Source organism: Convolutriloba macropyga, chromosome 6 (genome assembly GCF_964194025.1).
Source record: "Convolutriloba macropyga chromosome 6, txConMacr16.3, whole genome shotgun sequence".
Taxonomy (NCBI): domain Eukaryota; kingdom Metazoa; phylum Xenacoelomorpha; order Acoela; family Convolutidae; genus Convolutriloba; species Convolutriloba macropyga.
The window spans coordinates 54,077,588-54,091,474 of NC_134473.1; the positions used below are offsets into that span (position 1 = coordinate 54,077,588).

The following is a 13,887-nucleotide window of genomic DNA, read 5'->3' on the forward strand; positions in this document are numbered from 1 at the left end:
TTATGTGAAGAGATTTTTTCTAGGTTTGGGTTAAGAACGATTGAGAACCATTTCTGCTGAATTAACATTATCTTTAGTCAACACTATTTTCTCGCTCCCAGGGACAACTTAGAAAAGCTTTCAGATTTTTTTGGTCTGAAAGCTTTGACATTTTTGTTCCTTGAGCCACTAATTGTCAGATTCTGTTTTTTTAGAAATGTGTAAACGACGCAGAACTTTGCTGCGCGATGCATATAGCCAATATTTTGTTTTTTTTTTGTACCTGTAAACAATGTTGACCAAATCTTCGCCGTATCTTTCTTGTCCCACAAGTTGCACCGTTCGATCCTGATGTCATAATGATGACCTGGTGTTACATCATAGTGTGTGAAATTTAAATTAATGACACATTGATGCAACTGTTTTCAGAGACTTTCAAAAATGGCATTCGAAAACATCGTTGATCAGCTCTATAGTTTCATGTGTGTCTGTCTTCTTATAATTCTACTTTAAAAATTGATGTTTATACTTCTAATTCAAGGTCCCTCGACCCATCGAAAATCCAACCTCAACACGAACAATATGGTCTACATTTTCTACAGGTGATTGTTAACGTGGCCTTTTGATTCTGTTTTGAGTGACGCCAAAAAACCAATTAATGGTCTGAGCGGCTGCAAAAGGCAGCTAAAGGTTGTTCAACTTTTGTAACGTGATCATGATTTGGAGCCGTGATTGGCTGTTGAAGAGTGATTGATAGTGTATACCGATGTGGAATCATTAGGGGACGGGGAGGGGGTACATTTGAAGGACTTTGATCGAGCTAAGAATGCCGATTTGTTAAGAGATTTTGCCAAATCTTCTCTAATATAATTATTCTGTTATTTGATTACTTATCACTGCATAAATACTCTTTTGACTGAGTTAATTTGAGCTAAATTTGATACAGATTACTTGGTTGAATCGAATCAACTCGCCTATGTCTTCTTTCAACAGTTTCCATTTATTTTGACAACTTATCACCGCATAGCCGGTACCAAATTGCGAAACTAAGGATTTCGAGGTCTGTCAATATTACTTACCTTGAACATGCCCAATTGCCAATGGGAAAATTTATAGTTTGGAAGAAATTTTTCCAAAATTCAGGTAAGTGTGGATTAGATCAAACTTTTGGTAAGTGCGGTTTATAAAAAAAAACTTAATTACAATTGCAAAAATTACATCAAACTTTTGGCAATTTGATTATTACTTATATTGATAAACAGCTGACCTATTAATCAGAGTCGTTTACAGATTTGCGGTACATATGTATCCGCTAACAGCAGCTATGCTCATAAACTGCGTTAGCCAAAACCATAGTATGATCACCGTTGGTTTTCTGTGAAACTGCAATGACCTTTGATTGCAGTCGTTGGATTTGTGTTGTTCGAAATAAAACACGCGTCCTCAGTATGGTCCAAGAACGAACCCAAAAAAAACCTCAAATTGACTGGCACGAAACTTAGTCAGGCACTGAAACCTAGAAAGAGCTCAACATGAGTTTTGTTACTAACGCATTGACAACATTTTTGAACAGCAGATTTTTCTTCCCCCTATTTAATCGCCGTCTCGTGCTAACGAAACCTGGTCTTTGCTCTTTCTTAGGTGTTAGCAAAAGCGCTTCATTTCCTTCTTTTACTCTTCCGATTCTTTAAACCAGTAAGAACTTGAATAATAGCATCCTCGGCCTGGTAACCAGCAACCGGACACAATGCGCCCTATGTGTCTGGGCAGCAAGTCTCTTGACTGAATCAAATTTATGTTGCAGCATTTACTTAAAACAAGGTCGGTAGGCTCAGTGGAGACATTAAAAACGCTTTGTCAAAAGGCAGCAGTCTTATCTGCTTAATTTAAAAACTTTTTTGACTAGACCTTGATTTTTTAAACCTGCTCTCAGAATATTATTCGCTGAAAAGTTTTTAAGTTAAGAGAAGTATTCATGGATTGATTTCGTTATTTGAATGGAACTCTCGCTATTGTTTTCATGATAATTCGGTCATATATAATCTTTTCAATATTTAATGCTAGCTTGATATTAAACTTTAATACGCTTTTGCAGCTGTACAAATTGGTTTCAGTTACCCTTAAAATACAAACAATTAAACTCAGATTCAATTAATTCGTTTGAAATTTCGAATTCTCAAACTGTAAAAAAGAGGAATTCGGGCTAAGGAATCTGAGTTCAAATAAAACGGATGTCAAGCATGAGAAGCAGGCATAGCCATGCAAGCAAGACAAAATATAGTTATGTCCGAAGTAGTTACGCCAAAATTATCCCCTTAATTTGTTGACCAGATGGTTCAGCACTACAAATTGTTCCATAATTTGGAAACTTTGAATACCCTCGTAGACACTTTCACCGCCTTTTCTTGATCTCGTGTAACTAATTAACAGCCACGTCTGCCAGTCGAAAAAGTCAGAAAATTTTTTTATTCCAGTATTTCATGTGCCTTTCATAGAAATTGTTTATCTTTACTCTAATGTGAACAACGTCAAAGTAAAGACATAAAATCTTTTTAATTCATGGTATAGAGCTATCATTAACTATATATTTTTGACCGGCACAAAAGGGAAGAATTTACAGCAAAATGCATTCTCTACTTCATTGACTTTTGCGAAACATTATTAGTTTACAAAAAATCATTTAGAAGAAAAATTCTCGCTAAAATACTAAATTTGATCCATTTTTGCAAAAATTGGAGTTTTTAATTTTCGTTGAACCCGCAAATCTGCGCATCAGAGATCATAACATTTTACTTAAAGTGCAAAGACGGTTTTTAAAATTCAAATTTATCTCCAACAAATGATTGAATTATTTGATATGAACATCAGACATGAAGTGAAGCTCAAACTCTACTTAACTCAGCGTTCACCGAATCAGCATTGCGGCGTATCTACAACATACACATGAAATCAGTTAGAATTGTGCATAAGATTCTTTGTGATTAGTTTATGAGGAGACCTGTTTTTACTATAGATCATTCAGCAATTGTTCAATATAATTAACAAATTTTTATGTCATCAAAATTGCGGTGATATGGTGAATTTATGAAAAACTGTTCAGATTTTCTCGACACCGTTATCTACAGCTAATTAAAGATGTAATTTTAACTTGTAAAAGAGTGTGACTAGCAGATGAAATTGAGCGTAGAAAACTACAAAAGACCAGTTGATTTTGAAATTGTTGTAATCATATTCTAACATACTTTGCAAAAGAGGAGCAAGATGTATAATGTTGACTTACTGTGTCTTGCTTCTGTACATTATCCTAGAGATTGTACGGTTTAACCTACCTTTTTAAGAAGAGACTTAACTTTGGTATTCTAAAACTTTCTTTTTAAGGCACAGAGCTCCGATTTATACAAACTAAAGAGTCTGTTTCTCTTACTGGCTTTAAGGGCGCCTAGAAGAGTTTCATAGTGGTGTTATTGAAAAGAATAGGAAACTAGAAATGAGTTCTTTTTGTGAAAATTCATGGTTAACAAAGGGAAACTTGTAAGCGAAGAATCGAGTAATGCGATAGCAATCTGCAGTGTAGATGTTCAAATCCAAACAGATTTAAAACCGCTGAAAAAAATGGGTGTTTTTAAGTTTTCCATGTTAATGGAAGAACAGCAGCTCTTACATTCGGTTCAGTAACCCTTATAGTGGAAGGCAAATTGCTGTCCAATGTGATGAAGAAAACCTCAAAGCGTCAACTAAAAAAATTGTATCCTCATCAAACAATTAGCAAGGCAAATCATAAAGCGCGATTCAATAACAAGGTTGATGTGTGAACACTTCTTGAAGCTTTTATGCAAAGCAAGAACAAACAACAATCAAGCAGTTCAAGCACACGCAAATAATCAGCCAAAACGAGTGAAATAAATGAACAGTAAGCGTCGTCTTGTCTTCGAAAAAATTAAAGCTTCAGTTTGACCCAACTGAGCAAATTTTCTCTACCAACAAATTTTTCACACTTTTAAACCTCTGAGCAATTGCAGTGTCCGGTTAGGCAGGCGCCCTACCCAGAAAATGTTGTCAATCCGCAACTAAAGTAAGACAGTGTGCAGAGCAAAATAGACATTCTTTGTATTGCTTTTAAAAGACTTCTTATTTAGCTCTAGCCGCAAAGCACGCATCGAGCAGTGAATGAAGAGCAGAGAATTAGCAGCCAAGCAATGAAGAAAGGCATGTGTAGCTACAACTATCCAAACAAATTCAGTGGCTCAATCGTGAAAAACAGCAGAGGCGAACTGTCAAAGTTGTGAAGTGTTTCAAAAAGCTCTCACATGCTGCAAAGGCGTAAAAAACAGATGGAATTTAATTTCGACTTCAAAATGAACTTGACAATTGTGCAAGCAACATTTGAGATGCTGAAACTATAGCTGCAACTTCAAATGCAGGGACTCCAAACACCAACTACTAACTGAAGGGCGTGAGTTGAGCGCAAAGTAAAAACACTGGCCTTAGAGAATGTTAATGTACGTTCTCTATTAACTAGTGGACGAAACGAAGCACCTCTCAATTTGACTCTATAGCATTGAGTAGTCTCGATTTGCAATAGAAGACCTTCTTATACTATGAATATCAAGAGTTCCCTCCGAAGCAAGACCTGAGAAGAACAGACACAGGTCTCACGATATCAGAGTTAAAGCATTAGTTCATCACGTGTTGAAAACTGAAATGATTCACCAAGAGCTAGTTTGCAGTTCACTAGTGGATATTCAGGTTGTACCTGGAACCTACTGCAGTGGAACTTGAGGAAAATGGCGCATTTTGGAGAGATAATTTGAAGGCCTTTTGACCTTATTGAAGCGCAGCTGCATAGTCTACACAAGGCAGGTCATGCGAAACCTAGCAACTCATCCGGTCTGATAAACTTCTCGGTCATTGTTTTCAAATTTACGAATGCGCTCAAGAAATAGAGATGATTTGATTTTCCTCACTCAAGATCAAAAATGTATATGGCACTAGATAAACGATCTCAAACACTCAATGAGAAGTGGTGGTTGATGATAAGAAGGTTGGTGATAAAGATAATGTCAAACCTGATCTGATTATCTTTGAAAAGCGGTTAACCAGAATTACATTCAAGCGTGAAAAGTTTTTGGCATTCATAGGAGAATGAAAAGAACCAACAAAAAGACCAACGAAACATTAGTAGGGACAAGCGGTTCTCTAAAGCATCGATTTTTTTTCTACGTCGTTGCATTTATTCGAACCTCATGGAAACAACAATAGGCAAAGCGGTCACTGTTCAGTGGCTACTGTGCTAATGGAAATCTTTCATAAAATTTGGAACTGCTTCTTATTCAGGAACATGAGTTTAGGTAATCGGAACACCGTAGTGAAGGAGCTGCACTTATATATGGATATCTGGGCAAAAAACGTGCATTCAAAGATTGTAAAAAGAGTGCCTGCTTTATAAATAGGTGTTGCGATAAGCACAATTGGTTGCTATAATCAGAAAACCATTTAGAAGGGACGATGGTAATCACACAGTGAAGTTATGCGCAGCAATAATCAATGCGAGTACCGAACTTACGAGCTTTCCTCAGATAGTTTTTGTCTCAATACTAAGAGTTGGAAGCAAGCTGAACACATATACTTTCCTAGATGATAGTTGATCCACGGTTTCGTTCATTGTTCAAAGTGCAATAGCGGTAATGAGCTCAAAGAACCGATTTTAAGCTCAACAAAGCTGGCGTACACCGAACGAAAGATCTGCAGACAGTAAAGGGTTCTCTCAAACTAAAAAGACTGCAATCAAAAGTGCGTTCAAATGAGCTTCAGCGTGATGCGAAAAACGCTTGCACTACCCCCAACATCTTGAGACACAGAAACCTATGTATCCAAATAAAGTTCGCCATTCAGTCCACAAAAAACTGAAAGCGCAAACAAATGCTAGAGTTTACAAAAAAAATGGGCAAGCCTTTTAGAAGTGGAAATGCTGTGAAATAGAATACAGCCAAACCTCCTTAAAAGCAATAACTAGTTTTGGATAAGATTTAATTGATGGAGAATTAGTTTCAAAGGGACCCAACCACTAAAATTGGTACCAAAAATTGAGTTTGTGAAAAATGGATCCGAAACAGTTCGGCGGGTTCGAAAGTGAAGGACACTTCCAGAAAAAAATGATGTCATGCTATCCAGTATTAAAACCTGACAAGGCGGCAAGCGGACATGTCATGTTTGGAATAGTGCATCAGACAACAAAGTAATACGCCTAATTGACAAATGCCAGCAGGTCCAGAGGTACTAAACGGGCTGCACGAAGGATATTCAGATTTGGTGATGCAGCCAATATAGAATCGAGGTTTCTCCAGGTGCACATTTCCGGACACCATAGGAGTTAATGGAGTTTTATCTGGCATCCACGAACAAATGAAATTGCTCATTAATGTGACTATTAGCGCCAAAAATTTTGGGGTGAATTTTTTTTCACTTGTGGAAATTACGCTCTCAAGAAAGAGTAGAATGCTAGGGCAGCAAACGCAACAAAAAAGATTTTCTGAACGGAAGTTTTCAACAAATCGTTAGATACTCCGAAAAAGCAATCAAAATCTTCTCAAGTTACAAGTTATTGTGTCGCAGTTTGAATTCGAGCTGAAGCAGTGGATAGAAGAAGTAGATCTGAATTCGATCGGCAGCACAAAACAAGTCAATGTTGAAACACATACGGCGGAAAATTCTACGCTTTGACTACAATTGACTCTTACTGACGATAGTATTCAAATATACCAGGCTACGAACAAAAACATTCAATTTTCAAAGACTCAGAAGGCGATATTGTCACTAGCAGCCTCGGCATTTGACCAATTGGGGTTAACTGCTCCATTCAGTATTCATGTGAGATAAAGACCGTAAAAAATTAGGATTAAAAATGGGCATCATTGGGACAACGAAGTGTAATCTAGTTAGAAGGGAAAAATATTGAAGTGGAAAACATTTCCAATTTCAGCTGAAACAAGCATCAAAAAAAGATACTCCTACAGCGAGAGACAATATTTGACCACACATTTTAAAAGAGCAAGGGACAAAACTAACCTTTCTGCACTCACTGGTGCTTCTGATGACATCTCTTTTTCAGCGGCCTATCTATGATCTCGACCAAAGGAGCACTCCGGCGATTTATCAGTTGTAATTGGAAAAAGCAAGGTGACACCCGTGGGACACCTAACCAAGCATGGAAATGCTGGTTGCAGTTATGGCGCTGAAGTTGAAAGGGCAAAAATCAAGGAACGTGGAATGAAGATACCTAGTTTTTGACCAGGCACAACAACCAGGCAGCAGTGGATACCCAACCCCTCCCATTGTATACGGCAGGTCCTTGTGGCCAATATGGTAGCTGAGATACTGCATACAACTGATGGCTGACAGTTCAAAGAAACTGTATCAACAACATATTCGTTACTGGCATCAAATCAAGCATTTTTGAGGAGCACAGGAGAAGTGATTGGCCGGAAAGCAAATTCAAAATGAACAGAGAATTGACAGGAAAATTGAAGTAAGATTTTTTATCAGATGAAAAGACTTTACTCACATCAGTTTACAACGATGCAATGTGTTGAAAAGAAATCTGTTACTCAATTCGAACACTGTAGTGGAAACTCTAACAGACTAGTGAAGACAATGGAAAATGTACAGCAAGCATCAATCAGAAAACGATAAAAGTTAGAAAAATACAAACGAAAGGCAACCAACTTAATGTCAATACAGCAAGAACAGTCCGAATAGAAAAATGAAGTCTAACGAATCTGAAACGAAGTTTCAAAGTGCAGCAAAAAAACTGTAGTTCTCACGCTTCCGCGTTGAAGAGGGACACATCTGTGCCAAGAGCAGGTTACCCGATAATCAGTGGAGTTCAACCCAATATTTCTACATTGAAAACATTGAACTGAAATAATTTTTCCGAATGAGCACAAAAACGGTCAACATGAAAATTTCAAGACACTTATCATGTAAGAAACAAGGTTCAGCAGATGATCTGCAACCTAGGCGTGTGAAATGCCTTAAGACCGAAGAACAACAGATGTTAAACCTGAAGAAAAAGCAGAAGGCAAAACGAAACGATAGCACCAGTAATGTCTGAATTGACTGAAGAAGGACTAGATGCTTGAATTGTCTTTTAAAATGTCGGAGTGCCTTAATCGGATCCTCTCCTTTTTCAGATTGCACGAAAGAACGAAAAGCGAAGGTGTTGTCTTTTGACTTATCTATCTGTGGAAGTAGTGCACATAGACCCGGCCGAGTACAATGATCAAGGACAACAGACCCAGCTATGTTCGAACTGAACGAAAATATGCGTAGTGCGTTCAGTCAAGGAAAAAAGAGGGGATCGAAGAACATCTGATTGAACGAGGGAGCAGAAAGATCTTCAATTCACGCGCTGCACCCCATCTTGGATGCTGATTGGAACTGTTCCAGATCATCTGCTGATCATCTAGGTTGCAGATCATCTAGGTTGCAGATCATCTGCTGAAACAATGTTCAGCAGATGATCTGCAACCTAGGCGTGTGAAATGCCTTAAGACCGAAAAACAACAGATGTTAAACCTGAGGAAAAAGCAGAAGGCAAAACGAAACGATAGCACCAGTAATGTCTGAATTGACTGAAGAAGGACTAGATGCTTGAATTGTCTTTTAAAATGTCGGAGTGCCTTAATCGGATCCTCTCCTTTTTCAGATTGCACGAAAGAACGAAAAGCGAAGGTGTTGTCTTTTGACTTATCTATCTGTGGAAGTAGTGCAGATAGACCCGGCCGAGTACAATGATCAAGGACAACAGACCCAGCTATGTTCGAACTGAACAAAAATATGCGTAGTGCGTTCAGTCAAGGAACAAAGAAGGGATCGAAGAACATCTGATTGAACGAGGGAGCAGAAGGATCTTCAATTCACGCGCTGCACCCCATCTTGGATGCTGATTGGAACTGTTGGCGAGAAGTTGCAATTAATCGATTTATGCAGTGCTGGTGAACCGATTATTGGCGGAAGATGTTCCCTCAACCACAGTGGTTAATGTCCAGCAGACGTTGAAAGTGAGACTATTGACACCAGTCAGCTCTTAGGTAAGCAAAATGGTTGTATACCACACTTGCCATGCAGAAAAGGGTTTGTGGATCATTCAAGGCTCTACCACCGAGAATTTTACAACAAGAATATATGCGTACCCTGTCTACCATATGAAGTCTTATGAAGTCTTCCAAACGACGAAAATGTCTGTAGACGGAAGCCCTTTGGAGAGACTCAAGCGCATGCTAATATCTTTAGGGATTCGTTCCGTGAAGAGTATTTTGAATGATCGCTAAAAATGGCGATTCCTTTTTGGTTTCTTGAAGATGGCAATGAGCAAAGAAATAATACTTTGTGTCTAATAACAGATATCAGCAAAGTGTTCAACGGTGTAAACAAATGAGCAAAAGATTGCACAGAGGAGGGAGAATACAAAAGACCAGTAGTGAAGCTCGCCCCTTTACAACTTAACGTAATTAATGATTTCACAATATATGTCCCGGCAATTTGGGAGAAAAGCTTAATAAGTTAACAAATGAAATCAAGCGCAAATTAAACTGTTGAATAGAATAGCTCAATGGGGAAATTTAATGCTGTATTCAATCAGAGCTCTATCAATTTGTTTCCAATGTTTCAACCAATCTAATGGGTAATTGTTATGAGCATGTTGATATTATTCATCAAGTGAAAATTGGCTGAATTGAAGCTCGAACGTCTCGATTTTTTCTATACAAAATCAATATTGTGCAATATATACGTCATTAAATTTAAATGACAACAATGCATCATTATACATCACTTTTCTTCTGACTGGTTGGCGACGAGAACAGTTTAAACAACTGTTTCATATAATTAACAGTTTTCATACGACATCAATTGTACGATGAGAAATTGACTCTTTTGAAAACTGTTAACAATCTGTCGACATTATTATCTAGTACTAACCAATGATGCAGTTTTGAGATGTAAAACCATATGACCAGCAGTAGAAATAGAGCAGAAAGACTATCAAAAACAGGTTGAACCTTTGATTATACTAAAAAATTAATTAAAATTACTTTGATATTCTAAAACTTTTTCTTAGGAGTAATGTTCCTAAGTAGAAGTTTTTTTTTGACAAAATACAGAGTCAGTCTTCCTTAAAGGTTTTAACCAAGACTAATCTAGTTTCAAATGAGTGTAATTGAATCTGATTGAGGACTAGAAGTAAGAAAAAATTGTGAAAAATTGGAATTCAGGAGGTAATTTTATAAGCTCTTCGTAATTTTTTTGGTTGATTAATGAAGTTACTTCTTGTTTCCACTGATTGTTAGGTCCGTTACCAAGCTGTTGACTTTTCAAGTATTTTAATTTTGTTTTTATTTTTTGATTTCTTGACAAAAGCTCAAAAAGTTTGATCGTTTCAACTTTGGTTTTTTGATCGAGTTATTTGATAATTTGGGGGAAGTAAATTGTAGAATAGCAAAACTGAACAATTTTTAATTGGCTCTAATTTAAAAACATGTAATGGCGCATTGGTAACAAACGATTAAGATGCTTTAACTGCAAAAAAAACTAATGTTTGTACATATTTGAAACCGCTAAAACGAACTTAGCGCTGTAAAATTTTCTCTATTCTTTATAGGAGAGCAACCGTTACAAAGTGCATAGACGATGCAAAAATTGATTATATCAATTATAGGTTTGAACAAAACGTCCTTATTTGTCAAAATCTTTGACTGCCTTGACCCAATATTCAGTTTGATGTCATCTAGATATTAGGAAGAATGATAGACTCTGAATGTCATTTTCAGACAACGGTCGGTCAATAATTTGGCAAAAATTATCATTGGGTGATTTATGTGTTTTTTAAGCAAGATAAATAAGTAAATACCAAAAATCAAACTGCCCCGAAAAAAAAATAAATTTCAAATTTTTCTTGAAGGTCATCATCTTGAAGAAATGCTTTAAAAACAATATATTTCTTAAAGATTTTGATGCATTTTTCTCAATGCTCTTTTGCTTCGTGGCAAAACTTATTTATTTACAAACCAAGTTATCACTGAGAACTTATATCCTTTTGTTTTCAAAAACGAGCCAAATTGCTTTCCCTGGCTTATTGCGTATACTTCAATCTGGTCTTGGCTTCGTGTAATTAAAAAACTGTTTCAACGCCAACAAACAGCCAATCGTTGCCTTGGTTGTTTGCGTATACTTTTACTGGGTTTTTTCTTCTTCCGATGAAAAAAACTTTCTATCCTAATTTTTTTGTGGAGTGAGTTATCTTCATGAAAGAGTACAGTTTGTCTTCAAGGTTTAGAAATATTATCCTAGTCCTCATAGAATAGTAAAAACTCTCAAAAAGATGTTAATAAGGTCTTACATAGAGTTGGCCTTTTATGTCTAACTTTATCTTAATCCTATGTTACTCATCAATCAGTTAAAAAGAAAATTATAAAAAGTTCACTGATTATATAAAAATTCATTTTTGTATGATAGTTTTTTGGTGATAGGTAAACTTTTAATAAAATGAGACCCTATTTTTTTCACATACTCTCTGTTTACTTAATTATTTACTTAATTAAAAATTTCATGATTTGAATAAACAAACTTTCCACAGAATCCGCCAACCGTAGAATGGAACCATTTTCCCGTACTATGAAAATTTTCAAATTTTTAATAGAGCTTGGGGAGGGGGGAGGGGGGGGGGGGGGGGCGTTGAAGATGGGGAGATGAGATTGCGGTTGCTGGTGTGCGGATATTAGAAAGAAGTTTTGATTGACAGTTCACGGGGTATAGTGGAACGTACACCTATTTTGACGACTGGCGACTGCTTTTTTCTGACAAAAGAATTAAACTGTCACGCTGTCATAAAACATTTATGACCGAGCAGCGGTTCTTCATTATTTATTCAATTCCATTGTTGACATTCAACTTAACCGGAGAAAAAGAGTGCTAAAGCAAACAAGCCACAATTTTCAAACATTTTCGATCAATTTTTGTTTACAATTTCGGGCCCTATAGTCAATACATAGCTTTATTATACTCAATAGTTTCTGACTATTTGGTTTGTCATATTACTGCTGTATTTAATAGTGCGAGTATTGATTTGAGACGAAATGATAAAAAACAATTGGAATTGCCTTATGTTGATATAATTGTTATTATTTTTTAAAAGCATTTTTCAAAACCATGATGTGCGGTAGGTTTATATTCAATATATACGAACAGCTAAAAAACGGAGTATGATACAAAAGCTGGCTTGCATATCTAAGTTTGTTATTAAGTGCATTTCTGTTTTCCTCTCTTATTTTGAGGAATATAAATGCTGATTTTGTGTGTAAAAAAACTGCAGCAACAAAAACTGTTTCCGTTTTCCTACTTTTCCATTAACTGGTTTTGCTCCATTACTTTACAAACGCACACATGGTAAGAAGAGCGTGGAATAGTGTAGTTGCCAGACCTGTAAACAAACAAAAACTGGAAGAAACAAGAGAAAATAAACAACATTGTGCAACTTGAGTAAACAACTTGAGAATTCTGCTTAGATTCAGGTGAGTAAAACTTGCATCTTCAGAATTATTTATCAAGTTCTGCATGCAGCATTTAAATGGTACTTTTTTAAGCGGCTGGTTTTGTCGTAAGAGGTGAAGTAAGTTAGTTATTTAGTTATTGGGGTGCATGCGAACCTCATTACACTCCAATAACTAACTTACTTTGGTGCGTACTATCATTTTGAATTAAATATCTCTTTTCGGAATAAATTGTGAAATATTTTTGAACAGGATTTTGATTTTTAAAAGCAGTTTTATTTGATGCAAACGTTAAGTTCAAACACAGAGTTCAAAGTAAACGTCTGCATGAAACAACTATTTCACAAATGATGCTACGGGCTAAAAACTTTCGGAAATTGCCTTCCAAACAACTAAGAGTGCGTAATTTTATGCAATTAAAAACATCTAGAGTCGTCAATTAACAATATATCAGTCAAAAACAACCCTTTTTATTGTTTCTTTTCATTAGTTTAAAATCTTAATGTAAAAAAAAACTCGTTTCATCGTTTAGATGAATAGTTAGATTAACTTATTTGCAATCATCAACATGAAAGTGTGTTGGAACATCAACAAATGTGTTCGACGTTGACCAAATTTTGTTAAAATTTTTAACCGTTGCGTAAGTTGCGTAAAAATCTTCAATTGGAAAACGTTTTGAAACGTAACTAGCCGCATCCAGCACTGGTTAAAGTAAAAAATAACAAAGAAAAAAAAGCAAAATGTATGTGAGAAAGTTGATAATGATCACAAAGTCAAAATCGTCTGACAAAACAGTGATTTATGTAAACTCGAACCAGGCTGTTTGTTTTAACACCGATGAGGACTTTCCTGGACATCTGATACAGTGCATAATTTTACCTTAAGATTGATACTAACATAATAATTGCACTGAAGAGTTAGATGAGGTTGCCATGGAAAATGATAGAACTACACAAAGTCTAAAACGTTTAACACGTTTTATTTGCCAAAGTGTTTCACTCAAAGTTTTTCAACAGTATGAGCTCTTTTCACTGACTACCTAACGAAGTACGCACAAGAATTCTGAAGAAGAAAGTGAAACTACTCATTCCAAGTTTTTGTTTTTTTTCTTGTCACCATGGCCCACTTAAACCAGATTTTATTGACAAAATTTACTGAAAAAATGTAGAATTAATTTGAATAGCTTTCATAATATTGTTGTAAGCAAATAATTTTGTTATAAGCGAACTCCATATACTTCTGAAGAAGTAGAGCTGAGAGGACGCGAACCAACTATCTCTAATTCCCCGGCCGAGTATGCTTCCCTTGCACCAAAGTTCTTTGTTAGCTTCATACCACAAGCTGGATTTTTACACTACTCCAT

The 13,887-nt window shown here is 36.2% G+C and overlaps 2 protein-coding genes across 10 annotated transcripts in view; one reads left to right on the top strand and one right to left on the bottom strand.

Annotated features, from left to right (window-relative positions):
• The window catches only part of LOC142341766 (uncharacterized), a 553,339-nt gene that overhangs the window by 491,288 nt on the left and 48,164 nt on the right, over positions 1 to 13,887 (bottom strand). The gene's annotated exons all lie outside the window — the stretch shown is intronic.
• Positions 1 to 13,887, top strand: part of LOC142341764 (gamma-aminobutyric acid receptor subunit rho-2-like) — a 129,388-nt gene that overhangs the window by 94,317 nt on the left and 21,184 nt on the right. The window contains exon 1 of one of the 9 annotated variants that reach the window (XM_075392972.1): positions 826 to 1,149. The exons of 7 other annotated variants lie outside the window; for them this stretch is intronic. The gene's annotated coding sequence lies outside the window, so the exon portion shown is untranslated. Of the gene's footprint in view, positions 1 to 825; positions 1,150 to 12,072; positions 12,546 to 13,887 lie in introns of those variants that run through there. One more of the 9 variants, XM_075392970.1, reaches the window with a different exon arrangement.